Source organism: Pseudophryne corroboree, chromosome 5, assembly GCF_028390025.1.
Source record: "Pseudophryne corroboree isolate aPseCor3 chromosome 5, aPseCor3.hap2, whole genome shotgun sequence".
Classification (NCBI taxonomy): Eukaryota; Metazoa; Chordata; class Amphibia; order Anura; family Myobatrachidae; genus Pseudophryne; species Pseudophryne corroboree.
Genome location: NC_086448.1, coordinates 352293814 through 352321179, shown reverse-complemented (window position 1 = coordinate 352321179; position 27366 = coordinate 352293814). Strand labels below are relative to the sequence as shown.

Below are 27366 nucleotides of genomic sequence, written 5' to 3'. Positions count from 1 at the left end.
ACCCAAGTGCGAGCACTACAAGGGCGATCTGCATTCTGCCTAGCGCCGGCTGAGCTCGCCTTATATACATTCCCTGGTACTGGTCTCGAGGGCCCCCCTTTGCACCCGGCTCCCTGATACTAGCCTCGCGGGTCCCCTTTATGCACCCGGCTCTCTCTGTCTCCCGGCGCACGGTCTCCTCTCTGCACACGGCTTCCCCACAGCTCCCTTCTCTTCTTACTGGCGCGTGGTAGCCGTCTATACACACGGCTCCCGGCGCGTGATCGGTAATTTCTCCCTTGCACTATCTCTGTTATAAATCATGCAAGTATGTAAGTGTAGAAATATAACAATCATTCCTATCCCTATAACACATTTTTCATCTCATTACATTACATTATACCTTGCTTTCTTATATATATATATGTTTATATTACAATAAATATACATACTTCACTACTTACAGTATATATATATATATATATATATATTCATACAATACTTATTATTTTATAAATACATACAAAGCAAATAAAATCAATATTTCCACTACAACAACTTGACAATGACTTCTGATGAATGCGCTGCAGGTGATGTATAAGAGACAATTTTCCTAGGTGGTTAACGTCCTTACCCATACTTATTACAGATTGACAGAGGCAACACACGGCTTGACACCTGTTGTCCGGATTTGCGAAGAAATAATTCCACACCGAAGAAGTGGCTTTTTTGTATTTTGCCCAGGCATCACAATGGGTTTATTCATCTCACGGACAACAGGTGTCTTCCCTGGTGCCTGATTTAAACAAACCACATCAACATCAGAATCCTCATCATCAACTTCCTCCTCAGCGCCAGCAACACCCATATCCTCATCCTGGTGTACTTCAACAGTGACATCTTTAATTTGTATATCAGAAACTGGACTGTGGGCGCTACTTCCAGCACTTACAGGGGGCATGCAAATGGTGGAAGGAGCCACCTCTTCCCGTCCAGTGTTGGGAAGGTCAGGCATCGCAACCGCCGACACACTTGGACTCTCCTTGGGGATTTGTGATATCATCTTAGAGCGCACAGTTCTTTGCTGTGCTTTTGCCAGCTTAACTCATCATTTTTCTAGAAGGATGATGAGGGCTTCCATCGTCATGTGAAGCTGAACCACTAGTCATGAACATGTGTCATAAATGGCATATTGGCAAGTTTACTTTTCTCCTCAGACCATTTCAATTTATTTTTTTTGGGTCTTTTTACTGAATTTTGGCTTTTTGGATTTTACATGCCCTCTACTATCATATTGGGCATAGGCCTTAGCAGACGACGTTGATGGCATTTCATCATCTATGTCATGACTACTGGCAGCAGCTTCAGCATTAGGAGGAAGTGGTTCTTGATATTTCCCTATTTTATCCTCCAATTTTTTGTTCTCCATTATTTTTCTGGAGTTATATAACACAATATGCGGCACAGGAGAGTATACCCCTACACCACACAGGGCAAACCCAGTAAAAATTACATTTGGATTAAATGTTAATAACCCCTTTATTTGGAGATAGTAATATACAGCTCAGGACACTACCACTGGTCTGATGCAGGACAACACAGCAACACTGTAAGGGGCTTATTATATAGCAGCTCTGGACATATGGCAGCAGAGGACACCACACCTGTGACTGGCCACTGGACTGACTGATGCACAGGACACTACCACTAGTCTGATGCAGAACAAGACAGCGACACTCTAATGGACTTATTATATAGCAGCACTGGACATATGGCAGCAGAGGACACCACCACTGTGACTGGTCACTGGACTGGCTGATGCACAGGACACTACCACTAGTCTGATGCAGAACAAGACAGCGACACTGTAAAGGACTTATTAAACAGCAGCACTGGACATATGGCAGCAGAGGACACCACCACTGTGACTGGTCACTGGACTGACTGATGCACATGATACTACCACTGGTCTGATGCAGAACAACACAGTGACACTGTAAGGGACTTATTATACAGCAGTACTGGACATATGGCAGCAGAGGACACCACCACTGTGACTGGTCACTGGACTGACTGATGCACAGGACACTACCACTAGTCTGATGCAGAACAAGACAGCGACACTGTAAATGACTTATTATACAGCAGCACTGGACATATGGCAGCAGAGGACACCACCACTGTGACTGGTCACTGGACTGACTGATGCACAGGACACTGCCACTGGTCTGATGCAGAACAACACAGTGACACTGTAAGGGACTTATTATACAGCAGCACTGGACATATGGCAGCAGAGGACACCACCACTGTGACTGGTCACTGGACTGACTGATGCACAGGACACTACCACTAGTCTGATGCAGAACAAGACAGCGACACTGTAAAGGACTTATTATACAGCAGCACTGGACATATGACAACAGAGGACACCACCACTGTGACTGGTCACTGGACTGACTGATGCACAGGACACTTCCACTGGTCTGATGCAGAACATCACAGTGACACTGTAAGGGACTTATTATACAGCAGCACTGGACATATGGCTGCAGAGGACACCACCACTGTGACTGGTCACTGGACTGACTGATGCACAGGACACTTCCACTGGTCTGATGGAGAACAACACAGTGACACTGTTAGGGACTTATTATACAGCAGCACTGGACATATGGCAGCAGAGGACACCACCACTGTGACTGGTCACTGGACTGACTTATGCAGCTAAGACACTACACTGGACTGAGCAGCACAAGACAGCACTATAATCGCCACATCACGTTTACGCCCGCACAGACACTGAGGACGGAGACACGTCCTCTCACTACACTCTCCAGGACTGGAGTGAAAATGGCGGCGACGAGCGGCTCCTTATATGGAATCCAAACCCTGCGAGAATCCGACAGTTGGATGATGACGTTTTGCTTCGTTCTGGTTTCTGAGTCAGGCGGAAAAACCCGAGCCAGACTCAGATCCGGGCTCGGGTAGTGAAGTTCGGTAGAGTTCGGTCTTCTGAGAACCTGACTCGCTCATCTCTAGTTCTTAGACTAAACCACAATATAATGTGGTCGGGTGTGTGTCAGGTGTGTGGCTAATAAGAATATGATTATGTGACTCATTCACATTGTAATAGATGTGTAAGAGCCTGTGTAACTAAAGCAGCATACTGTAGTTAAACACATGTACATAGTATACAAAGTATCTAGTTGCAGGCAGCCATGGAAGCCAGCTTTATAACCTTATGCTCATGCTAGTATTTATTCAACTAACGTGGGGTTCAGGAACATTTTAAGAGAAGAGAGGCTGCGTCCAGCCTCCATTGCTGGTCACCACCTATCTGGAAGCATTATGCCAGAGCCTACTGCACATGTGCAAGTCTCTGGGAACATGGCACCCATGCAATGATCCTAGGGACATCTCCAGTGCGCCTGTGAAAATAATTCAGAAATGCCTGTGGCGGAGATTTTCCAAGTTATTTGTGTCTGCATTTTCAGGTCCGCCACCGCGGAACTCCGGAGTGGTAAGTATAATATATGGGTGAAGGGTGTGTGCACTGCCCACCTTGCACCCATTATAGAATAACCTATGGTGAGGGTTAATGAGTATGCAAGCAAGATCCGGGTCGCCAATTGATATCACTGTGGCCACTGCAACTGTCATCATTAGTTTATGCACTTGCACCAGCTCCAAAGATACATTAGAAACAGGCTTCCCTTCCCTGTATGCAAGAGCATTTGATACGCTTACATGAATCTCCCATGGCTCTTCCATAAGTCGGGGTGGTTATGTGCAATCACATTGTCAACACCCACTTCCTGCCCTTAAAACCCTTACATCATGGAATGGCAACTCTGGCCAAGTTCTGTTTGATTCAGAACAAACACAAAGATACAGAAAACACAAAGATACAGAAAACACAAAGATACAGAAATTCTCTTCTGCACTTGCGCTGTTATCAAAAACTCGCCATTTGCATGCTCAAAGATCCATGTGAATCAGAGTCAGCCCTATAAATTATAAGCCAAAATAATGTAAATTGCAGTTTACTATAGTATAGAGATGAGCTGTTCAGATTTTAAGAAGTCCAAACGCGCCCGAACTTCAGGGATCCGAGGTGATCTGAACAGCAGCTCGGATCTCCCTGTCTGCCCCTTCCCTATTAGGCAAAACCTTGAGATCTCGCTGTTGGATTTCATGGTTTCACCTCAGCCAACTTCAAAGTCCCATTGAAATCAATGGACTGACCGATAATTGGCTTAGAGAGCCATCCGTCACAGATCTCAGCCAATATGTGCTTCCCCATAGCCCCCACCACATTGAGAACACCACCACCCACACTGCCAACACCGCCAGCACCCTAGCAGTACCAACACCACCAGCAACCCCACACTGAGGACACTGCCAGCACCCCCGCACTGCCAACACAATCGGCATCCCTGGTGCAGACACCACTATCACTCCAGCAGTACCGACGCAACCAGCACTGAGCACACCTCCAGCACCCCTGCACTGCCGACACAGCCAGTAGACCAAAAGCACCACCACCAGCATTCCTGCACTAAGGAAACTGCCACCCTCCACACTGCCAACACTGCCAGCACTCCTGCACTGAAGACAATACCAACACCCCATGCACTGCTGACACTGGCAGCACCCCAGCAGTACCATCAACACTGGCAACCCCGCACTGTGGACACTGTTGGCACCACTGAACTGCCGACACTGTCTGCAATCTTGCACTGAAAACACCGCCGGCACCCCTGCCCTACCAACACCACCAGCACCCCAGCAGTACCAACATTGCTGGTACCCCTGCACTGAGTACACCTCTGGCACCCCCAGTCACTGTTGGTGTATCCACTCTGCATTTTATCTCATGCTGTATCTGTCCCACACTGTATCTGACTCAGACTGTATCCAACCTGCATGGTATCCATCTGACACTGTATCCAACCCATACTGTGTCCAAACTTCACTGCATCCCACCCACACAGTATCCAGCTCACACTGTATCCAACCCACATTGTATCTGACCGACACTGTATCTAACTCGCACTGTATCCGACCCACACTGTATCTGATCCACACTGTATCCAAACCACACTGTATAGCGCAGATTAGCAAGCCAGTCTTTGGCCTATGTTGTTCAACAATATTGTGAACTTTGAGGTGCTCAAAATTAACACCACCATCTACCCCGTTCCCCAACTCCGCTGCTTGGGCATCACTCTTGACTTCTCCCTCTCCATTATTATTATTATTATCCTTTATTTATATGGCGCCACAAGGGTTCCGCTGCGCCCAATTACAGAGTACATAAATAATCAAACAGGAAAACAGCAACTTAAAGTTGATGACAGTATAGGACAAGTACAGGGTAAATAAACATAGTTACATCAGCAGATGACACTGGAATAAGTATCAGGTGGCAGAAGACTGCTGGATGTGGTACAGTTGAAGATTATTAAAGTTAGACAAAGGATAAGCACATGAGGGAAGAGGGCCCTGTTCGTGAGAGCTTACAATCTAAAGGGGAGGGGTAGACAGACAGGGGTGACACAGATGGGGTACATAGAGAATGTGGAACAGAGGGTTAGGATGAGATTTGGCTGGGTTTGGTGAAGAAGTGGGTCTTAAGAGCCCGTTTGAAGTTTTGTAGAGAGGTGGAGAGTCTGAGGGGGAGAGGTAGGGAATTCCAGAGAAGTGGTGCAGCATGTGAAAAATCTTGGAGGTAGGAGTGGGAGGAAGTAATCCATAGGCTGGATAGTCGTTGTGCATTAGCAGAGCGAAGAGGACGGGTGGGAGTGTAAAGGGAGATAAGATCAGAGATGTAGATGGGAGAGGAGTGGGTGAGGGCTTTGTAAGCGAGTGTGAGAAGCTTGAAATGGATTCTGAAAGGGAAGAGGAGCCAGTGAAGGTATAGTAGAAGAGGAGAGGTAGACGTAGTGCGTTTGGTGAGGAAAATGAGCCGGGCAGCAGCACTGAGGATAGATTGGAGTGGAGAGAGGTGTTTGTCAGGAATGCCAGTCAGGAGGAGATTACAGTAGTTCAGTCTGGAGATGAACAGTGAGTGGATAAGAGTCTTGGTAGCATCCTGAGTCAGAAAGGAAATATTTTTTAGATGAAAACTGCAGGTTTGTGAGAGGTGCTGAATGTGTGGTTTGAAGGAGAGGGAGGAGTCAAGGATTACTCCAAGACAGCGCACTTTGGGGCTATAGGAGATAGTAGTGCCATCAATAGATAATGAGATTGTAGGAGGTGAGGTTATGCGGGAGGGAGGGAAGATGATCAGCTCGGTCTTAGACATGTTAAGTTTAAGAAAGCACTGGGACATCCAGGAAGAGGTAGCAGAGAGACAGTTGGAGATACGAGTGAGGAGAGCAGGGGAGAGGTATGGAGAGGAAAGATAGATTTGGGTGTCATCAGCATAGAGATGATATTGGAAACCAAAAGAACTAATGAGCTTACCTAGTGAGGATGTATAGAGAGAGAGAAGAGAAGAGGACAAAGGACAGAACCTTGGGGTACACCTACAGTTAGTGGAAGTGAGGGGGAGGGGGAGTCTTGTGAGGAGACAGAAAATGAACGGTCAGAGAGGTAGGAAGACAGCAAGAGAGGGCAGTGTCACGCAGACCAATGGAGTGAAGGATTTGCAGTAGGAGAGGATGGTCCACAGTGTCAAAAGCAGCAGAGAGATCAAGTAGAATAAGTATAGAGTAGTGTCCCTTAGATTTAGCAGCATGGAGGTCATTGCATACTTTTGTAAGGGTAGTTTCAGTGGAGTGGAGAGGACAGAAACCAGACTGGAATGGGTCAAGTAGTGAGTGTGAGGAAAGAAACGAAATAAGGTGGTTGTAGACAATACGCTCAAGGAGGTTGGAGCCAAAAGGGAGGAGAGGGATGGGTCGGTAGTTGGAGAGAGTGTTTGGATCAAGGGTAGGTTTTTTAAGAATAGGAGAGATGAGTACATGCTTGAAGGCATAGGGGACAGTGCCTGATGAGAGGGAGAGATTGAGAAGGTGGGAAAGATGGGGACAAGCAGAGGGAGAGAGGTAGCGGAGTAGGCAGGAGGGGTTAGGGTCAAGTGGGGAGGTGGTGAGGGGACAGGAACAAATGAGGGCCATGACTTCCTCTCCAGATGCATGGGAGAAAGATGTCAGAGTTGGTGGGAGGGATGGGGAGGGGTGGTAAGGGATGGGAGAAAGCTGGTTACTGATGGTCTGGTGTGATGTGATGTCCTTAAGTATGGAGTCAATTTTGGATGTGAAGTAAGTGGCAAAGTCAAGAGCAGAGAGTGAGGAAGGGAGACGAGGTGGAGGTGGGCAGAGGAGTGAGATGAGAGTGGCAAAGAGGCGCCAGGGGTTTGAAGACTGGGAGGAGATGAGGTTCTTGAAGTATGACTGTTTAGCAAGAGAAAGAGCAGCACTGAAGGATGAGAGCATAAGTTTGAAATGGAGGAAGTCTGCCTTAGAGCGTGATTTCCTCCAGTGACGCTCAGCAGTACATGAGCATTTTTGCAGATATCTGGTGCATTTGGTGTGCCAGGGTTGAGGTGTTAATTTGTGAGGGTGAATAGTGGTTGGTGGAGCAACAGAGTCAAGAGCAGAAGTGAGGGATGCATTGTATATAAAAGTGGCTTGTTCAGGGCATGAGAGAGAGAGAATAGGAGAGAGAAGTGAGTCAAACAGGGAGGAAAGGAATGTGGTGTCAATAGCCTTAGTGATGGTAGCCTTGGGAGGTAGAGATGGGGAAGTCGAGAGAGATAGGTTAAAGGAAAGCAGGTGGTGGTCAGAGAGGGGAAATGGGGAATTGGAAAAATCAGAAATATCACAGCGTTGAGTGAAGACCAGATCCAGTGAGCTTCCATTCACATGGGAGGGTGAGGAGGTCCACTGGGAGAGACCAAGTGAAGAGGTGAGGTTAAGGAGTTTAGAGGCAGGGGATTGTGTGGGGATGTCAATAGGGATGTTGAAATCGCCTAGAATAATGGAGGGAATGTCAGAAGAGGGGAAGTGAGGAAGCCAGGAAGCAAAGTTGTCGAAGAATTTGGAAGCAGCGCCGGGGGGGGGGGGGTAAATGACAGCTACTCTAAGATGGACTGGTTGGAAGAGGCGTATAGTATGGACCTCAAATGTAGAGAATGTATGGGATGGTTCTGGTGGTATGAGTTGGTAGGAGTAACTAGAAGGTAAAAGGACCCCAACACCACCCCCATGGCGACCCCCAGGTCGGGGTGTGTGTGTGTGAATGCGAGGCCCCCAGCAGAGAGAGCAGCAGGAGAGGTAGTGTCAGAGGGCGTAATCCAAGTTTTAGTAATAGCTAGTAGGTGTAGGGAGTTGGAAATGAAAAGGTCATGAGTGGGGACCAGTTTGTTACAAACAGATCTGGCATTCCAGAGGGCATAGGATAGGGGATATGAGTTTGTGGGAGAGATGTGAATGAGATTATCAGGGTTGCTGTAGCGATGAGGAGAGATTAACTTTGATGGCAGGGATGATGAGAGAGTAGTGATGGTGCGGGTGCCTGAGCTAGGAGGGGAAACTGCAGGAGGTGGGCTGGGAGGGAGGTCAGTGTGATGTGGATGGGGGTGTGGGGAGGTGACAGGGAAGGGAGGGATGGAGCAGGGATGAGTTGTGGGGTAGCAGGACCATAGGGTAGACGTGAGTGAAAGTGGGGTAACAGGAAAGGAGGGGAAAGAATACAGAGAGATGGAGGGGAGACAGAGGAGGGGAGGGAGGAAGAGGTGTAGGAAACTAAGGGAGCAGGATAAAGACATGTGATTAGGTAGACACTGAGTGATGTGGGGAGTATAAGAAAGCCTTGACATAGGGTTTAGTAGGTAAATAGGTTGAGGGAAAGTGGAAGTAGGAGTGGAGGCTGTAAGGGATTCAGGGCCGAAGAATTGCAGAAATGCAGATGAGAAAAGCAGTGTCGGCTCAATGGGTGTTGATTTAGTATGAAAGGAATCAGAAGTGTAGATAAAGTGGTTGTTGAAATGTATTTGGACTGTAAAAAATGAAAAGAATTGTGAGGTTAAAGAAGCAATGGTAATTCTGTACGATTTTTAAGTGTTTGTAGGTAAGATTGCATTGGTGCAGCTGTGCATTAAAAACAAAATTACAATAATACAGATACAAGCATTTGGATGGTTTATGAAATGTCCAAGTAAGGTAGTTCCGTTCTCTTTAATCAGAGGCAACAATCAGGAGGTGAGTGATCTGAAGAGTAAGTGACTACTCACATTTGTTATCAGTTCCTCTGTTTTCTTTGTTTTGTTAGATTGGTGTGCTTCTATATTCCTTCTTTTTCCCTTCGATTGAACGCTGATGGAACGCTGCTGTTATGTGTAAATTTTATCACGCTTTGATAAAAAATGCACGCTTAGAAAATAAATGCACAGCCAAACGGCTTTGCACAGCCTACACCATTGAACTTAAGTAGAGGACTACTACAAGTGAAACCAATAATAGAAATCTGTAACCACACCCCATCCCCTCAAATGCCAGGCAATAAATGACCTTACAAAAACAACCAGGCATTCTACAAAAATCAAACTGGGTCTATATCATTCAGAACTAAAAAAAAAGTACTTCAGAATCACATACTTTGCTATAATGTTTCAATTTGCATTCTCTAGCAGAGTTAGCTTTGCATATACAGACATAGTGCAGCAGAATATGTTGGTGGTTGTAGTAAATTCTAGTTACCTAGCAGAGTTAGCTTTGCATATACAGATATAGTGCAGCAGAATATGTTGGTGGTTGTAGTCAATTCTAGTTACCTAGCAGAGTTAGCTTTGCATATACATATATAGTGAAGCATAATATGTTGGTGGTTGTAGTCAATTTTAGTTACCTAGCAGAGTTAGCCATTGCACCCCACATCCATGCTCTGGCACAATCCTGTCAGTTCCAGCTACGCAACATTGCTCGTATCAGGCCATTTCTCTCCCAGAGTGCAACTAAACTTATCATCCACTCACTGGTCATCTCACGACTTGACTACTGCAATGTTCTCCTCACTGGCCTCGCTTGCTCTCATGTTGCTCCCCTCCAATCTGTCCTGAACTCTGCAGCTAGGCTTATCTTCCTCTCCTGCTGCTCCACATCTGCCACTCCCCTTCGACAAAATCTACACTGGCTCCCATTCCCCTACAGAATTCTCTTCAAACTCCTCACCCTCACATACTAGGCCATCTCTAATTCCACTGCTCCCTACATCTCTAACCTCCTCTCCATTCATACTCCCTCCTGCCCCCTATGGTCACCTCTCCACCACCCTGGTCACTGCTTCCCATGCTCGAGTTCAAGACTATGCCTGTGCTGCACTCCTTCAGTGGAATGCCCTCCCCCGCGCCATTAGACTCTCCCCGACCTTGCAAAGCTTCAAACGGGCATTAAAAACCCACCTATGCATCATAGCATACCCTCCCGATCAGGGATGTGCGGTGAGCTAAATAGCTCAGGAGGCACTGACTAGCAACAGAGCCAGATTTAAATGCAATATATGAGCCAAAGCGTACATCTGGGCATTATATACAGGTGCAGCAGTATAAACTCTTGGAAATTTTCTGAGTTTTGATCAGAGATGTGCGGAAAAGTTAGCCAGGTGAGGCCATAGACTTTTTACTTCAGAGTTTTGGCTATAAAAATTATTAGAATAATGCAAAGAAGATATTTAAAACATATTCTTTGTATTTTTCATATACTTTACACAGTCAAAACTCTGGCACAAATGTTAGTATGACAGGAAATGCTCTGCCTCACCTGCCTCACCCCACCGCACGTCACTGCTCCTGATGCATAACCTAGTCCTGAGGCCGCTACTCCATCCCCCTGCCTCATGCCTTGAACATCTTATCTTTGCTTGCATACTGCCATCAGGCTACCTCCCGCTTGCTTGCACCTCATGTCATCTGTCTGTCGACCCTTCCCACTAGATTTTTAGCTCTTCAGAGCAGGGCCTTCTTTCCTCTTGTTATCTAAGCCCTCTTCTCAACACATTTCACTCGCAGATCTCACCTACTCAGCGGCCATCTTTACCCGCTCTTTCTCCTGCTGCTAAAGGCTTATCTCCATCTATGGCCGCCAGCTCGTAGTATTACGATGATCACTCCCTCACTACTTACTTAGCTGTATTACGTCTTGAGAATTGTGGTGCTCTCTGTTACCTGAACTCTATTTCTGTTATTTATTTACTCTAATGCTAAGTTTTTTCTCCCTGTACTGTCCTTTGTACGGCGCTGCAAAACACTTGTGGCGCCTTATAAATAAAATTTAATAATAATAATAATTAAGTGGAAATCAATGTATTGAGGTCATTAATACTCTAGAACACAGTTTGCCAAACGCGGTCCTCAATGCACCTCAACGGTCCAGGTATTCGGTATATCCATGGCTCACCTCAGATGGCTAAATCAAATTGACTGAGGAGCTAATTAAGTAACCTGTGGCCAAGCATGGATAAACTTAAAACCTGGAACATTGTGGTGCCTTGACCGCATTTGAGAACCTCTGCTTTATAAATAAAAAAAGGCCCAAATTAAGTGATTTTTAGCTTTTTTGGACAATTTAAAAAAAAAAAAAAAAAAAAAAACAGTTGAAGCAGTTTGGCAAATCCATATCTAAATACAAACCCAGATGATGAATCAGAGCCAAATTCTAATCCAGCAGATATATTCTGACACGGGGCTAAAACAGCCATTACCAGATCTCTATTTTCGCCTATGTCCAGCAAGTAGATAACATTGTTGCTGTGGCAAGTTATAAATACTTTAATTGGATATGTATGTCCATTAACTACAAACTGTTGTCTATTTGGTTCCTTTCAAAGGAAGTAGTACATTCTGTAAGCCAAACCTATGGAAACCCTTAGTCACAACTGAACCTTAAATGTTTTAAATGTTTTAAAGTTTCTATTTTGGTTAAAAAAGTCTAACAATTTTATTCTTGACGCTAGTTGCTTTTCTATAAATTAACCTGAGTTTTTCTAGAATGACCTAATGATCTTTAAGATGCCCTCACTATATTTCTTTTGATCTTTTCCAACCCCTTAAGATGACAAATATACTGTCAGACAAAGGTCTATTGAAACTCTCTGTTGTTATATATATATTCTTTTGTTGGTATAAACCTGAAGGAGGTCACATCTACTGTAACAACATGGTAGCCTGTAGCTTTTCGCTATATTTCGTAGTTTGTGATTATCCCTTCAGTTCTCCTTAAGGTGATGTTTGTAATTTTCATTTTGTGTATTATCCTCCTTAAGTTGTCTTTATATTCCTTTGTATATACTTTGTCCAGTCCATTATAACAGCACTCTGCCTTTGTTAACTGATTTAAATACAATGGTGTCACTCTTCTTTAAATGTCTTTTATAACATAATATTTTATTGGAATGCAAGTAGAGAAAGAAAATAAATTGCAAACATGTCCGAAAGAAAAAGGATCAATGACTACGGTTCACAGTACACACAATACTGTACATAATGGATAAAATAATATAAATAAAGAATGCAAAGGCAAAATATACAGTAAGATACACAAACAGGGGCATAACTCCCAGAGGCACTGGAGACACCTGCCTCCGGGCACGAAGCCCTGAAGGGGCACCTGCATGTACAGCGGGATCCAAGAGTGACCACTGCTCTTCCAATGGAGCTCTGCTGTGCACCCGCTGATGCTGCATCGTTAATTGGCACAAGAGAGATGCTAACACCTGCAATAGGGGGTAGGATGGCTCCTGCCTGGTACCACTCAGCCTGTGCTGCAGCAAGCAAAGGCGTACCCGCCGCTGCTGCTGGGCTGTGCCATGGAACCCACCAGTGAATGCTGATTCTGCATGCTGCAGATGGCTGAATCTTGTGAGTCTGACCCTGACCCACCGGTTGTTGTCACAATGTAACTGGAGTTCTGTCAATTCACTGTGGGCCCCAGTCCCTGTAGACCACCTGAGAGTGCTATCTATATAATTCTGTAAGTTGTGTGTGTTTATACAGTATATATTTCTACGTTCACACACACTCATGCACACCATATTTGTTTTCCCTTTTTTTAAGGGAGGGGGGAGCAACAAACTCCAATTGCCTCTGGGCGACTGGAATGAACTTACGTCCCTGTACACAAAGTATATAGAAAATCAATATCACTACAATGTACACATGGAGCCAGGCTCATTGAGCGTGGCTGCATCACAGGCAGGTGTGAGCGGCGTGACTAGGTGCGCCCGTGCCTCGGCACGCCGCCGAGCTCACAGAACCGCTCCCATTCACTTTGAATGCAGCACATGCACGTCTACAATGCACGTGCGCCCCATTTGTTCCCGGTGGTGCACCTCACCTGGCGCACCTAGTTGCAGACGGAGCCACAATTAGCATGGCTCCATCTGTAAATGGGGTGACATATGTGGTCTAAGCTGTTGCAAAATCAATGAGGCAAATCGAATCCGCGCCCTCCCATGAAGGGAACTTTTTGTCTGTAAGCTGGTAGTTTTTGCAGTCTTTTAAGGAGATGAGAGGACTCTCTCTCTGTCTTACAGAATAAAAGTATTGTTTTTGGTGCATCTTCTAACATAAGACAATGTGAATGTGTCAAAAGTAAAAATACGTCTAGAACTGTCTCTAGGGCTTTAGGGGGGTTGGATCAATTGGTGGGAATTTTAGCAGTGGAGATCAGAATAGGAGGATCTGCTAGGAGAAGCCTCGACTCAAGAAGCAATAGGCAAACAATATATAAAATGTTCCTACATGGAAAAGAACAGTTTATTGAGGACTCTATGTAGAGAAGTCTTCCCCTGCTTCATGCAAAACACAAAATACAGTAGAGCAGCGGTGGCCAACCAGTGGCTCTTTTTTTAAGAGAAAGAGCCACATGAGGCTCTTTCTTTATTTAAATGTGTCTCCCAACACTCTAAATCATGTGACCACAACAGATACAGAAACTGCTACACTCCAGCCAGAAATGCAGCAGCACTATAGGGACTGAAAATTGAAGGAGCCAGATACTAGAGGCGAGACCGCCACTGGCAAACAGAGAACACATTAGGGGCTGCAGCAATGGCACGACTTGGTGGGGGAACTTTAGTGACACATGAGGGTGTGCTAGAGTGACACAAGGCAGAGCTGGCTGGAGTGACACAGAAGGGTCCTGGCAGGAGTGACACATGGAGAAGCTGACTGGAGTGATGAAGGATGGTGCTGGAAGTAGTGACACATGGAAAAACTGGCTGGAGTGACATATGAGGGTGGTAGCAGGAGTGTCACATGGGGAGCTGGCAGGAGTGACATAGGAGGGTGGTAGCAGGAGTGACACATGGGAGAGCTGGCTGGAGTGACATAGGAGGGTGCTAGCAGGAGTGTCACATGGGGAGCTTGCAGGAGTGACATAGGAGGGTGGTAGAAGGAGTGTCACATGGTGAGCTGACTGGAGTGACATAGGAGGGTGGTAGCAGGAGTGACACATGGGAGAGCTGGCTGGAGTGACACATGGGGGAATTTAAGTTTATTATGTGAATCTGGATTTTTCAATTATTTTATGTGAAAGTGGCTTTTTCAATGGATCTGACTTTAAAAATTTTTATTTTATGTTGTTCTGGCTTTTTCAATGTATTTTATACCAGGGGTGTGGTCTAGCAGGCACAAGGCCACATTCCATTTTTGCATGCGCGCCTTCGGCTCAATGTCGGCTCTTTGACGTACCTAACAAGGTTTTTTGGCACTTTGTCACTGACTGGTTGGCCACCCCTGCAGTAAAGCATAGATAGGTAAAGGTCCACAGTAGGGGTGTGTTTTTGAATCCACCACTGTATAATGCATTTTCTTGCCACCACATAGAGGATCAAAAGTAAGTGCTTCCCATCACTGGCAATATGGAGAGATAGAATCAGAATATCCAGGAGCTAAAGCACAAAGCTAAACTTGTCTCCAGTGTAGGAGCAGTCCCACATATAGTGGATGAAAGATGCATCATAAGAGCAATGGCAACACAGCACTGAAGGCATAGAAAGCCTATGTGGACAATGTTTAAACATATCTCACAAAGCTAGCGGGTACAACTCTGCAGTAATAGGATTTAATCTAAAGATAGGTGTGGAAAGGTATCTAAGGTATAGAGAAAGGCAGATTCTTACAGAAGTACAATTACTAGTGCACTGAGATAATACTACTGCCAGACAAGGTAGGCGAAGGTATATGGTCAAGATCCTTAGACCACTCAGAGTGTAATAGCGCATGTACTACTCAGTATATATGTAATGGAGGGATTCACAATTCCCCTGGCCCCTCCAAATTTGAAAAGGATAGTAAGCTATTTATTTGTGGAATTTGTGGAGGATAGGTGAAAGAATAGCTATCGTCTTGAGGATCCAATGTTTGGGATGAGGAGAGATGATAGTCCCAGTAATGCAGCCAGGCACGCCTTTGCACCAGGCCAGTAATGGGGGTGACCAAGTACTGGGGGTGACCAAGTACTGTGCAGGTCTACTTCTGCATCAGACAGAGAGACAGATGGGAGACAGACAATCCTCAGAGATGCAGAGATGGAGTTAAACATTATATACCCCAACCGTACTAAAATTTGATGGGACAGTCCCAATTTTTGGACACTCTCCCATCATCCCACCCCCATATCTATATTTAGTGCCTATTTAGTGCTGTTAGAGGTAGGGGGCTGCCCAGCAGCTGTTGGAGTGCTGGACTAGCCCCCAATGAGATGTGAAACAAGGGCATGGCATATGGTTATGTCTCCAAAATGTCATATTCCAGGGGCAGGCACAAGGCATGAAATAATTCAAGCATGAAGGTTGCAGAACACCAGAGGTCTCTAGTCTAATTGGCTGCAAGCAGAGTGGAGCTGACATGTTGCACCTTGGGCCTGATTTAGATGTGATTGGAGGTGCGGCACATAGCGCAAAGTAACATTGTTCGGGAGTGGGGAGGGGGTGTTGCCAGCTGCCATTTTCCCAAAAAAAGGCATTTCACCTTCATTTTGGGGGACTGACAAGGCAAGGCTCTCCACTGGAAGATGGAGACTTCCTGGCCTTTTGGTAATAACTGCAATTGCTGGCTTGCGCAACCCCATGGGTAATGCAGCCAGCCAATGGTATAGCAGGCGATCCAATGTTGCATACTAGTACACAGAATGAATCTATCATACAAACAGGAGACATCTACTTATATCAGATGCCTCCTGCTGCATTACTATACTAAAGCATTACTGTTGCTTCTAAGGAAGCAGCAGCGATTAACTCTCCAATCACATCTGAATCAGGCCCCTTGTTCCTTACTCCAACACACTGAATAACAAGGCAGCACACTGGATACTACAGCTGTATGAGAGAGTTAGTGATGGTAGCAGGCAGTGACGTGGGAGTTAGGTGTCTCCTTGACAGTATTCCAGTGCCAGATCACTCTAGCCTAAGACATTGTGCTTAAGGGGTCTAATACGCTTTTCCGGCTGTCGGGATCCCGCCGCTCAGCATACCGGCGCCGGGATCCCGACCGCCGGAATTCCAGCAGCGGGGCAAGCGCAAAAGAGCCCCTTGCGGGCTCGCTGCGCTAGCAATGCTGCGGGAATGGTGACGTGCTACTCGAGCCATGCTATTTATTCTCCCTCCAGGGGTGTCATGGACAGCCGGGATATCAAATGCCACCCATGCTTAAGAAAATAATCATACAGTACTGTATGTACAAAAGAAAAATAAATCAGAGATTATTCCTCAATATTCAAGATGGTGAAGTTAATGTTCATCTTCTGAAATATAAAACTTTTTAAAATGCCAAGAAAAAAAGAGCTTGTACTAATAAATCTTTTTTTTCTTATTTTTATTGTTTTATACCATTTCTTGTGAAGTGTGTTCAGTTATTCACAAGGTAAATCTATGCTAGTTTAAATTCTTTCTAAGCATGTACACAATCCCGGCGCTACCCACTCAGCAAAGGAAAGCAAAGCAGGTAGGCACCAGGCAGGAGAGGCGCTCCCTGCTTTGCATCCCTGCTGCGCCAGTGCGCCGCCTGTCTCCTCTGCTGCTGCCGGCTGGTGTGTCTGTCACACTGACAGGCAGCAGCGCTGGCAACTTGGAGCCTCCTCCTCCCCCCTCCCCTGTGACAGCGGCTGTGTTAAGGGCAAAAGGGGACCGGGCTACATGCCGCTGAGGGGGCGGAGCTAAGCGGGGCCTAAGGGGGCGGAGCTACACGGGAACAGGCTGCTGCAGATCCTGCTGCCTGCCAGCCATACAGCAAGACAGACGGCCAGAAAGATCAGTAAGTGTATGGAAAAGAGTGAGTGAGAGAAATAAAGTGTGTGTGTGTGTGTGTGTGTGTGTGTGTGTGTGTGTGTGTGTGTGTGTGTGTGTGTGTGTGTGTAGGGGTGTCCGAATGTTGTTAGGTTGAGGGGGGGTAACACATTGTGACAGAGGGTGAAATCTGGCCCGGTGGAGGAAATGGGATTTAATTGATAGTGCAAATACGTTGAAGTCTCGCTGTCCCCACCCCCACATATTTGTCACTGTGTAACACTGTGTTCTATCACTATGTCACCCCCCGTGTTCCGTCACTGTCACCCCCATGTCTTCTGTCACTCTGTGAACCCCCTCTGTGTTCTGTCACTTTGTCAACCCCCTGTGTGTTCTGTCACTGTGTCACCCCCCCGTGTTCTGTCACTGTATGTCCCCCCCATGTTCTGTCACTGTGTCACCCCCCCCCGTGTTCTGTCACTGTGTCACTGCCCCGTGCTCTGTGACTGTGTCACCCCCCTGTGTTCTGTCACTGTGTCACCCCCCCATCTTCTGTCACTGGGTCACCCCCTCTTGTTTTGTCACTGTGACACCCCCCGTGTTTTGTCACTGTGTCACCCCCCCTGTTTTGTCACTGTGTCACACACCCCCATGTTTTGTCACTGGGTCACCCCCCCCCCCGTGTTTGTTTTGTCACTGTCTCATCACCCCGCTGTGTTTTGTCACTGTCTCACCACCCCCCGTGTTCTGTCACTTTATCACCACCCCCCGTGTTCTGTCACTTTATCACCACCACCCCATGTTTTGTCACTGTGTCACCACCCCCCGTGTTCTGTCACTTTATCACCACCCCCCGTGTTCTGTCACTGTGTCACCACCCCCCCGTGTTCTGTCACTGTGTCACCCCCGTGTTCTGTCACTGTGTAACCCCCCCCCCGTGTTCTGTCACTGTGTCACCCCCCATGTTCTGTCACTGTTTCACACACCCCCATGTTCTGTCACTGTGTCACCCCCCTGTGTTCTGTCACTGTGTCACACCCTCCCCATGTTCTGTCACTGTCACCCCACCCCCCATGTCATTGTGTTACCCCTCATCATCGGTCACTCTGTCACACCCCCTCTGGGTTCTGTACCAGTCACTGTGTCATCCAGTTATTGTGTAAACCCCACCCCCGTGTTCTCGCCCAGTCACTGTGCCCCCCTCCCCTGCAAAATCCTGCACGGTACCAAACTAGTGCTTTGTCATTGGTGCCTGACGCACAGCGCATATGCACTTTGGGCGCAGAACTGCTGGCAGCAGCCTCAACACTATGGGGGTGATTCAGCATAAATCGCAATGTTGCTAAAATTGCTGTTGATCGATATCAGCACCTGTGCCCTTGCGCATACGCAGGTGCGTGCATGTTCAAGGTCTTAAACTGCATACCCACGCATGTCAGTGTAAAGGGTTGTAGTTGTGCAATTTTTCCTGCAACTACAACCCATGCTGAATTAGGCCCTATGTCTGTCCGTCTGCCGCATGGTACTGTAGCTTCAGCGCCCAGCTATTTGTGACATAGATAGCCAGGCAGTGCTGCAGATTCCCATCCTTTGGTACAGTCCACCCGTCCTGGCTGGTGCTTCAGAGCAAAACTTAAGTATAATTACAGACACACACACACACACACACACACACACACACACACACACACACACACACACGTGTAAAGGGGGCTTTACCTGGATCAGTGACATGGGCCCTACCTGCTGTAATCTGTAAAGGGGACTCTACCTGGAGCAATGTGTAAAAGGGACTTTACCTGGAGTAATGTGTAATGTATAAATGGGACTCTACCTGGAGTAATGTGTAAAAGAGGTCTCTACCTGGAGTAATGCGTAATGTGTAAAAGAGGTCTCTACCTGGAGTAATGTGTAAAAGAGGTCTCTACCTGGAGTAATGTGTAATGTGTAAAAGGGACTCTACCTTGAGCACCCCCATAAGTAGTCTTACAGTGTGGCGTAATTTGAATAATGGAGACTACTGTGCGGCGTAATATGAATTGGTATTATATTGTGACCATGCCCCTTCCGCATGAAGCCATGTCCCTATATTTTTGCCACACACATTCGGCGCGCTCTGTCACTGTTTTAAATATGGGGGGAGGAGGTGGGCACGAATTCTCTTTCTGGCACAGGGTGCCAAAATGTATAGCTCTGACCCTGCAGCCTGTTGAATGCAGCGTCTCCATAAATCTGCTCTGCTTACATGATCCAGTAGACCAGCAGCAGCTGCAGACACTTCTGTTTCTGTGGTGTGTTAAGGTCTCCTACTGCCAGTCTGCTGCTGGTCACTGATGATCAGTGCGAGTACAGGTCAACCTGCCTCTCAGACACTGGCACCGTCCGGAAGCGATGCCTGGCACACACTGTCCCTTCAGCACACGCTGTTCCTTTGTGAAATATGGAAGGGCACAAATTTATAGTTTGCAGGGGGGCGCCGAACACCCTAGCACCTGCATGTACAGTATGTGCTTCCTAAATATAAATGACTGTGCGTTTTCACTTTATTATAGAAGTATGTATTTTGATTGCTTCCCCGCCAGGTAAGTTTGAAATGCTTACAAAGCAACTTCTACTTGTATAACTGTGTAAGAAAGAAAGTATAGTGTCAAAAGTTATAGTCAAGGGGAAATGCCTTTTAACTGCATGTACGATGTTTTGAGCTGAAGTACTCTTGTGGAAAACACATTTTCCAGAAAACATATCATATTTCTGATTTTAAAATACAGTATGTTCCATCATTAGAATATTTGTTGGGGGTACATACATTATCATCACAATAATATTTGTTCTAAAGAGCAGAAGACATTCCCACAAGTATACATTAAAACAGTATACAGATGTGTCTTCTTTCATCTTTGCTCCATGCGCTACACGTCGCGTTACACATAACACGTGAGTGCCATGTTACTCAATAGCGCCAGCATCTTTTTTGGCATTTTTCCATGGCAATGCTTCTTAGAAACAAAGTAATGTAATAGGACACACAATTAGTTTCTGCTGATTAAAATAATATGCAGCATGCCTATATTGTGTGTGTGACTGTGACTGTATTTGCATACAGAATGCTATGCTACAGTGTATTCATGGAAAACACTGTAATGTGGTATTTCAGGAGCAGATACAGACACTATTGCACACAGAATATAGGCATGCTGCATTGTGCATCCTATTACATTACTGTGAGTCTAAGATGCATTTTCAGAAAGAAAAAAAAAAAAAAGACACTAGGCGCTACCAAGTCCCATTACAGCATGGCATGACATTAAGGATTGTTAAGCATGACTGCAGCAAGGATGTAATCAAGAATGTACACAATTGGTGTAATATTTATATGGCAGCGCTATTTGCATGTGCAGAAAAGGACTCAAAATATTTTAAACACGCAGCACGCATATTAATTAATTTACTAATTAATTTATTAATGTACTAATTAATAGCCAACTGGTAGCAGTAAAGTCTCACTAAACTAAGTCAAACAATATCGGCTATTTAATATTTCTATAAGAAGTTTAATATTTTATATTAAAGACAATGTTAGCAAAATGTAACATTTTATTAATGATACTGTACCTACAAATAATGGAAACTAATAGAATTACAAATTATGGTAACATTTTACCTTTTTTACAAAGCTTATGCATATCATAAAAATGGTAAGGGCCCTCATTCCGAGTTGATCGCTCGCTAGCTGTTTTCAGCAGCATTGCACACGCTAGGCCGCCACCCTCTGGGAGTGTATCTTAGCTTAGCAGAATTGCAAACGAAAAATTAGCAAAACTGCTACTAAATAATTCTTAGCAGTTTAATCTCCTAGTGGGTCAGTCTAGCACAAGTCCAGCAAGAGTCTAGCTCCTTCATTTCCTCACAGCTGTAACTAAGTGGCAGACCTAAGGGGTTGGTTCTGGCTGGGAAAAGGCATGAGTTAGGGGAAAAGCTAGAGAGGAGGAGGCCCATGTGCAGACTTCATCTGAGCCCCATCCTCTCTAGCTGGCAGTGCTGTAGCTCTGGGTATTCAGGTCACAAGGGAACCCTAGTGCTGTCATTTTCCCAGTGATTACCTCATGGTAAATGTGTATAACAACTGGAAAATGGCCGCCGTGTCACTAGCCTGTTGATTTCTGCAGTGCTACTGCTGCCAACACAGGACTCCGGAGGTTAAGTATTGAAAAAAATGGGTGCAGGGTGTGCTGTGTGGGCCCCCCACACACTGCACCCACTATAAATTTGCCAGTGGCATGAGCGGCTTGAGCTTACAGAGATGGAGTGTGGAGAAAGCTGGGTGACTTAATCCAGCTTCTGCTCATGATGCTAGGAAGCAGTGTGCAACAGCAGAGGCTGCAGCCTAGTTGACTTGGACTGAAGTGTAGATACTTTAGTAGTGGTAGGCCTGATAATGTGATAAAGTAAAGAAATTGTACATTTTATTGCACAGGAACTGGAACAGTGACTGAACTGGAACCGGACTGATGACTGGACTGGAACTGGATAAGTGACTGGACTGGAAACCGGATGATGATTGACCTGGAACTGGATTGATAACCGGACTGGAGTAGGATGGGTGACCGGAATGGAACCAGATGATAACCACACTGGAACTGGTATGGTACCAGATCATGACTGAACTTGAGCTAGATTGATGACTGGGCTGGAACAAGATTGGAACAGGACTAGAACTGGATAGATGACCAGGCTGGAACTGGTTAGGTGACCAGAGTGGAACTGGATTGGCAACCGGACTGGATCCAGATAGGTAACCAGACTGGAACAGGATTGGTGACCAGAGTGGAACTGAATTGGTAACCATCTGGAACTGGATAATTAACTGGACTGTTGCTGGATAGATATATAGAGCAGAGTCTATGAAGCATCCAAACTGGAAATGGATACAAATGGACTGAAACCATACTGACACAGAATATCAGGGAGTTCAACACACAGCTGTGACTTCAGGAGAGTTGTAAAGGCAGCTTGAGAGTGTCTAGGAAGCTCCCTTTATAGGCAATACTGTCAGTCCATTGGTTGCTGCAGTCAGTGGACTAGAAACAGTTTGCTCAGTGGCTGAAAGTATTCAGGTGACAGAATGAATCATGGCTGCTCCCTTGCTCTGATTCTAGGGGGAACTCTGGTGTGGCGCACGCTCTGGACAAGTAGGGAAACTGACTGCCTGTTGCAGGGAACACTGACCAGAGAAAGCAGAGGGTAACACCTGGGGACAGCAGCATGTCATAGGAAGTTATGCACTGATGCAGAGCCGGTGGACCTCAGCTAGGGCAGACACTGCAGTCAGGGCTGTTCTAAGAGTGCCTGCAGCCAGTTTCTACACAATATTCCATGTGGTTTGGCTGTTCGCATGGAATACTGTTGAAACTGTCCATCACAAAATGTCCACCATCTTAGAGGAGACAGTTATGAAGATTGCTAGAGGAGGCTGTTGCCATTTTGGAAGGGACATTTAATAGAGGCAGACATGAATAGTGGTCATTGGAAGTCCTGGGCTGCGGAACTGATTACACATGTTGGGGGGAGGGAATCATGACTGCAGCTAGAGGAAGGTGGCGGCCACGGCATGAAACTCCTGACAATGAGTAGTTGGGCATTCAAAGTAGTAATGCATATATTAAGATGACAGGGCAAAGCATAACTGTGGGGAATAATTTAGAGATGTGCACCGAAAATTTTTCGGGTTTTGAGTTTTGGTTTTGGATTCGGTTCCGCGGGCGTGTTTTGGATTCGGACGCGTTTTACCAAAACCTCCCTGAAAATTTTTTGTCGGATTCGGGTGTGTTTTGGATTCGGGTTATTTTTTACAAAAAACCCTCAAAAACAGCTTAAATCATAGAATTTGGGGGTCATTTTGATCCCATAGTATTATTAACCTCAATAACCGTAATTTCCACTCATTTTCAGTCTATTCTGAACACCTCACAATATTATTTTTAGTCCTAAAATTTGCACCGAGGTCGCTGGATGGCTAAGCTAAGCGACACAAGTGGCCGACACAAACACCTGGCCCATCTAGGAGTGGCACTGCAGTGTTAGGCAGTGTTATGAGCCACGGTTGTGGCTCATTCCTGTTTTGCATTTTTGTTATGTATTTTATGTTATACTTCTGTTTATGTTCCCCGTGGGTGTCATGGGGTGCTCGGAGCTCACCCTTAAGGAGGGGATACTGTTATGAACCACAGGTAGTGGTTCATTTCTATTTTATGTTTATTTAGTTGTCTTGCATGCCAGGATTTCCCATTGCTCTGTTTTAGATTACTCTTGTCTGCTGCCGCTGGTGAGTCTGTGCAATTGCAGCTTGTTCCCATGTGTTCAGCCTCATCTGGCTGCTAATTGCATCTTGTCAGCTTGGAGTCCTGCAATAGGCCAGCTGCACTGGATTATTAATTAGGCCTCTCTGTTATATGCTGGCTGATTGCAGTTCGCAGATGCTGGTGATATTTCTGGGTTTTCAGTCTGCTTGAGTTCTGAGCTTGGTTCCTGCTAGTTCCTGAGCTTCCTGAATGCTGAATCTGTTTGCTGAAAGTGTTTCCAGTCCTGCTGTATCCGGTCGTTCCTGTTCTCAGTTGTCCTGTACTCGGAAGTCGTCATCTGTTCCTGGAGTCCTGACTGAGCACCTTTGAACATCCAGTGGTGTTCGTGAGTCACGGCGTAGCCGTGTGTTGCGGCTTGGGCCGCTTAATTATTTATCTTTTATTATTTGTGTTCCGGAGCTTTTGCGGAGGATTCCGCTCCCACAGATCCACTCTGGTATCCAGCGGTGCTGGGTAGGAGTACGGACTAGTGGATTTTGGTTGTCCTTTTCCCTGGCGGGTTACCGCACATACCTCAGGTTTAGTCAGTTAGCTTGTAGCCCCTGGCCTGGTTGTTTAGTCAGAGGGCCCCTTGTTATCACCCTGTCTCGGATTTCCCTTTGTCTCCCATTAAGACCTGAGGGGGCATCGGAGTTGGGCAGACATAATCCGCCCTTCAAACGCGGCTGCCATGGGCTCAAGCAACCATAGTCTCGCAGGGGATTTCTGACCACACGGGCGAGACAACGGAGTTAGGGCGCCAGGGGCTATTCCCTTTCCATTCCCCTTTCCCAGCATTACGTCCTGGTGCTCTGGACTCGCTTCATAACATCTCCCTTGTTCTGAGCACCAGGAACCTAACATTATCACCAGCCATACCACAAAAAAGAAATAAAACTTTTTTTTCTTTTTTGGCCCAGTCCAGTGTCTAGTCTAGAATCCAGTCCGGTGTTTTGAATCCAGTCCGGTGTTTAGAATCCAGTCCGGTGTTTAGAATCCAGTCCGGTGTTTAGAATCCAGTCCGGTGTTTAAAAAAAAAAAAAAAAAAGTCTTGTTTTGTTTAGCAAAATTTAGTCTTGCCTTGCCTTGCCTTGCCTTGTCTTGCCTTGCCTTGTCTTGCCTTGTCTTGTCTTGACTCGTCTAGTTTTAAATCCTCCTATGTCTACTATGCAAGCCCTGCAGGCATCTCTCGCAGCTCTGAACTCTGTATTCAGTGCTTTGAGACCAGAGCGACTAGAAGTTTTGCAGCAATCCCTAAAGCAACTGCAAAACCTTCTGACTAAAATCTTGCTCATTTTGCCAGAAGTCGTTGAGAGTACATCTATCTCTAAAGAGACTCTTGCTCACAGTATGGTGACAAGAGAATCCTCTGGTCTAATTGAAGAGAAAAGGTTTAAAAGTTTTCTGCGGCCCAGGCTCTCAGAAGAGGAGCGTCTGCGTCGCAGAAACTTAAACTTATGCCTATATTGTGGGGGTTTAGGCCATTATCTGCAGACCTGTGAGTTGCGCAAGCCAAAGTGTGGTGACGAGTCTTGCCCTCTGGCCAAGTTGAGTCATGATACAAGACCTACTCCTGTCTCTACTGTGGCAGAGGCACTTGTCACACAACCCACACAAAAAAGCTCTCTGTCCTATAATTGGGGTCCTTGGGCAAGGGAGCCCCATTATAGATTCAGGAATCAAAAGAGAATGTTTCTCTCCTCTCTTGAGGTTCCTGTGGAAGCGGAGTTGCAAGTCCCTGGAGTGATGCCTGATGCCCAGGTTCCTGGAGTGGTGCCTGATGCCCAGGTTCCTGGAGTGGTGCCCGATGCCCAGGTTCCTGGAGTGGTGCCCGATGCCCAGGTTCCTGGAGTGGTGCCCGATGCCCAGGTTCCTGGAGTGGTGCCCGTTGCCCAGGGTCCTGGAGTGGTGCCCGTAGCCCAGGGTCCTGGAGTGGTGCCCGTAGCCCAGGGTCCTGGAGTGGTGCCCGTAGCCCAGGGTCCTGGAGTGGTGCCCGTAGCCCAGGGTCCTGGAGTGGTGCCCGTAGCCCAGAGTGCTGGAGCGGTACCCGATGCCCAGAGTGCTGGAGCGGTACCCGATGCCCAGAGTGCTGGAGCGGTACCCGATGCCCAGAGTGCTGGAGCGGTACCCGATGCCCAGAGTGCTGGAGCGGTACCCGATGCCCAGAGTGCTGGAGCGGTACCTGATGCCCTAGCTTATAGAGGGACATCAAATATTATAGTTCAGGTGTCCATATCGGAAGGGGTCTCAGAAGCTGTTACCCCAGGTAGGGACTTGAAAAGCGCAACCCTAGAAAGGGTCTCTAAAACCATAGTTCTTGAGGGGAACTCGAGAAGCAAAACCCCAGAAGGGATCTTTGAAGTAATATCCCCAAGTGGGGTCTCGAGAGACGCAGCCCCAAAGAAGGGTCTAGAAGTCGCTTCCCCAGGAAAGAACTTAAGAAGCATAGCATTAGTGGAGGATCTGAACGTTATTGCTTCAGCAAAAGTCCCGGAAGTCATAGTCCCGGGAGAACTTTCGATAATTATCGACTCAGAGAGGGAGGCCGATGGCCCGATCCCAGTCAGGGAGGCCAACGGCCCGGTCCCAGTAAAAGAATCCGAGGTGCTGGCCCCAGCGGGGTTCTCGGAGGCCACTGCCCCAGCGGGGTTCTCGGAGGCCACTGCCCCAGCGGGGTTCTCGGAGGCCACTGCCCCAGCGGGGTTCTCGGAGGCCACTGCCCCAGCGGGGTTCTCGGAGGCCACTGCCCCAGCGGGGTCCCCGGAAGTCACTGCCCCGGGTGGGGTTCAGAAAGTCACTGCCCCGGGTGGGGTTCAGAAAGTCTCAGCCCCGGGTGGGGTTCAGAGAGTCTCAGCCTCGAGTAAGGTCAATAGTGACCAGGTCCTAGCAAAGCACTCCAGTCAGTCAGATGAGAAGGAAACAGATCCTGACTCTGATATCTCAACATCCATAACCTTTGATGGGGACTTCGCCCAATTTCTGGCGCTTTTCAAACACTATTACACTATTATGTTGTCTAGACCATTTCTGGGCATCACTTCAGAAAACCTTGGGCTCTATCTGATTTATTCTTTTAGAGGAGAGCCTTCTGAGTGGGCAACCAGCCTAATGAAAGCTGAAGATCCCATTCTTCAGGATCCCCTAGCATTCTGTGATGCAATTGTTAAAAGATACGGTTCCAAAGAAATTGGTTCAGGTTCCTCTAAGTCACCCGTCTTGTCTGCTGAGAGTCCACCAAATACTGTAAACTCTGCACAAGAGTCCCAGCCCGATGTTTTGACTGCAGGATGTGCTTTTTTGACTTCTTCTTCTTCTAATAATAGTACTTTACCAGAAAGTTCAGCTCCCAAGGGTAAGAAACCTGTCTCTGATTTGAACGCAGCCTTGCTGGGTGGTACCATCAGTTCAGACAATGTTTGGGGAATTACCTTGGTCAGACCTAAAGAGCTTTGTAAAAAGAAGAAGAAGAAAAAGAAATAATTTTTTGACTCTTGCCTTGATTTAAAAAAAAAAAAAAAAAAAAAGAGATTTTTTTTCTCTCCTTGTCTTGTGTCCTGTGGCCACCGTTAGGGGGAGGGCACTGTTACAAGTTGTTGCTACAGCTTGTTTTTGTTTTCTTGTCTGTTAGACCAGTGTGTCAGGTTTTTTTTTTTTTTGTATCCCTTGTTCTGGATAGTCTGAATTTTGGGGTCTTTTGACCCCTCCTCAAGGGGGGGTAATGTTATGAGCCACGGTTGTGGCTCATTCCTGTTTTGCATTTTTGTTATGTATTTTATGTTATACTTCTGTTTATGTTCCCCGTGGGTGTCATGGGGTG

At 46.5% G+C, this 27366-nt stretch overlaps 1 long non-coding RNA gene across 1 annotated transcript in view; it reads left to right on the top strand.

Annotated features, from left to right (window-relative positions):
* The first annotated feature begins 17165 nt into the window (after nucleotides 1-17165).
* The window catches only part of LOC134929051 (uncharacterized), a 116828-nt gene continuing 106627 nt past the window's right edge, over nucleotides 17166-27366 (top strand). Inside the window, exon 1 of the long non-coding RNA XR_010178238.1 lies at nucleotides 17166-17239. This is a non-coding gene — a long non-coding RNA (uncharacterized LOC134929051). The remainder of the gene's footprint in view (nucleotides 17240-27366) is intronic.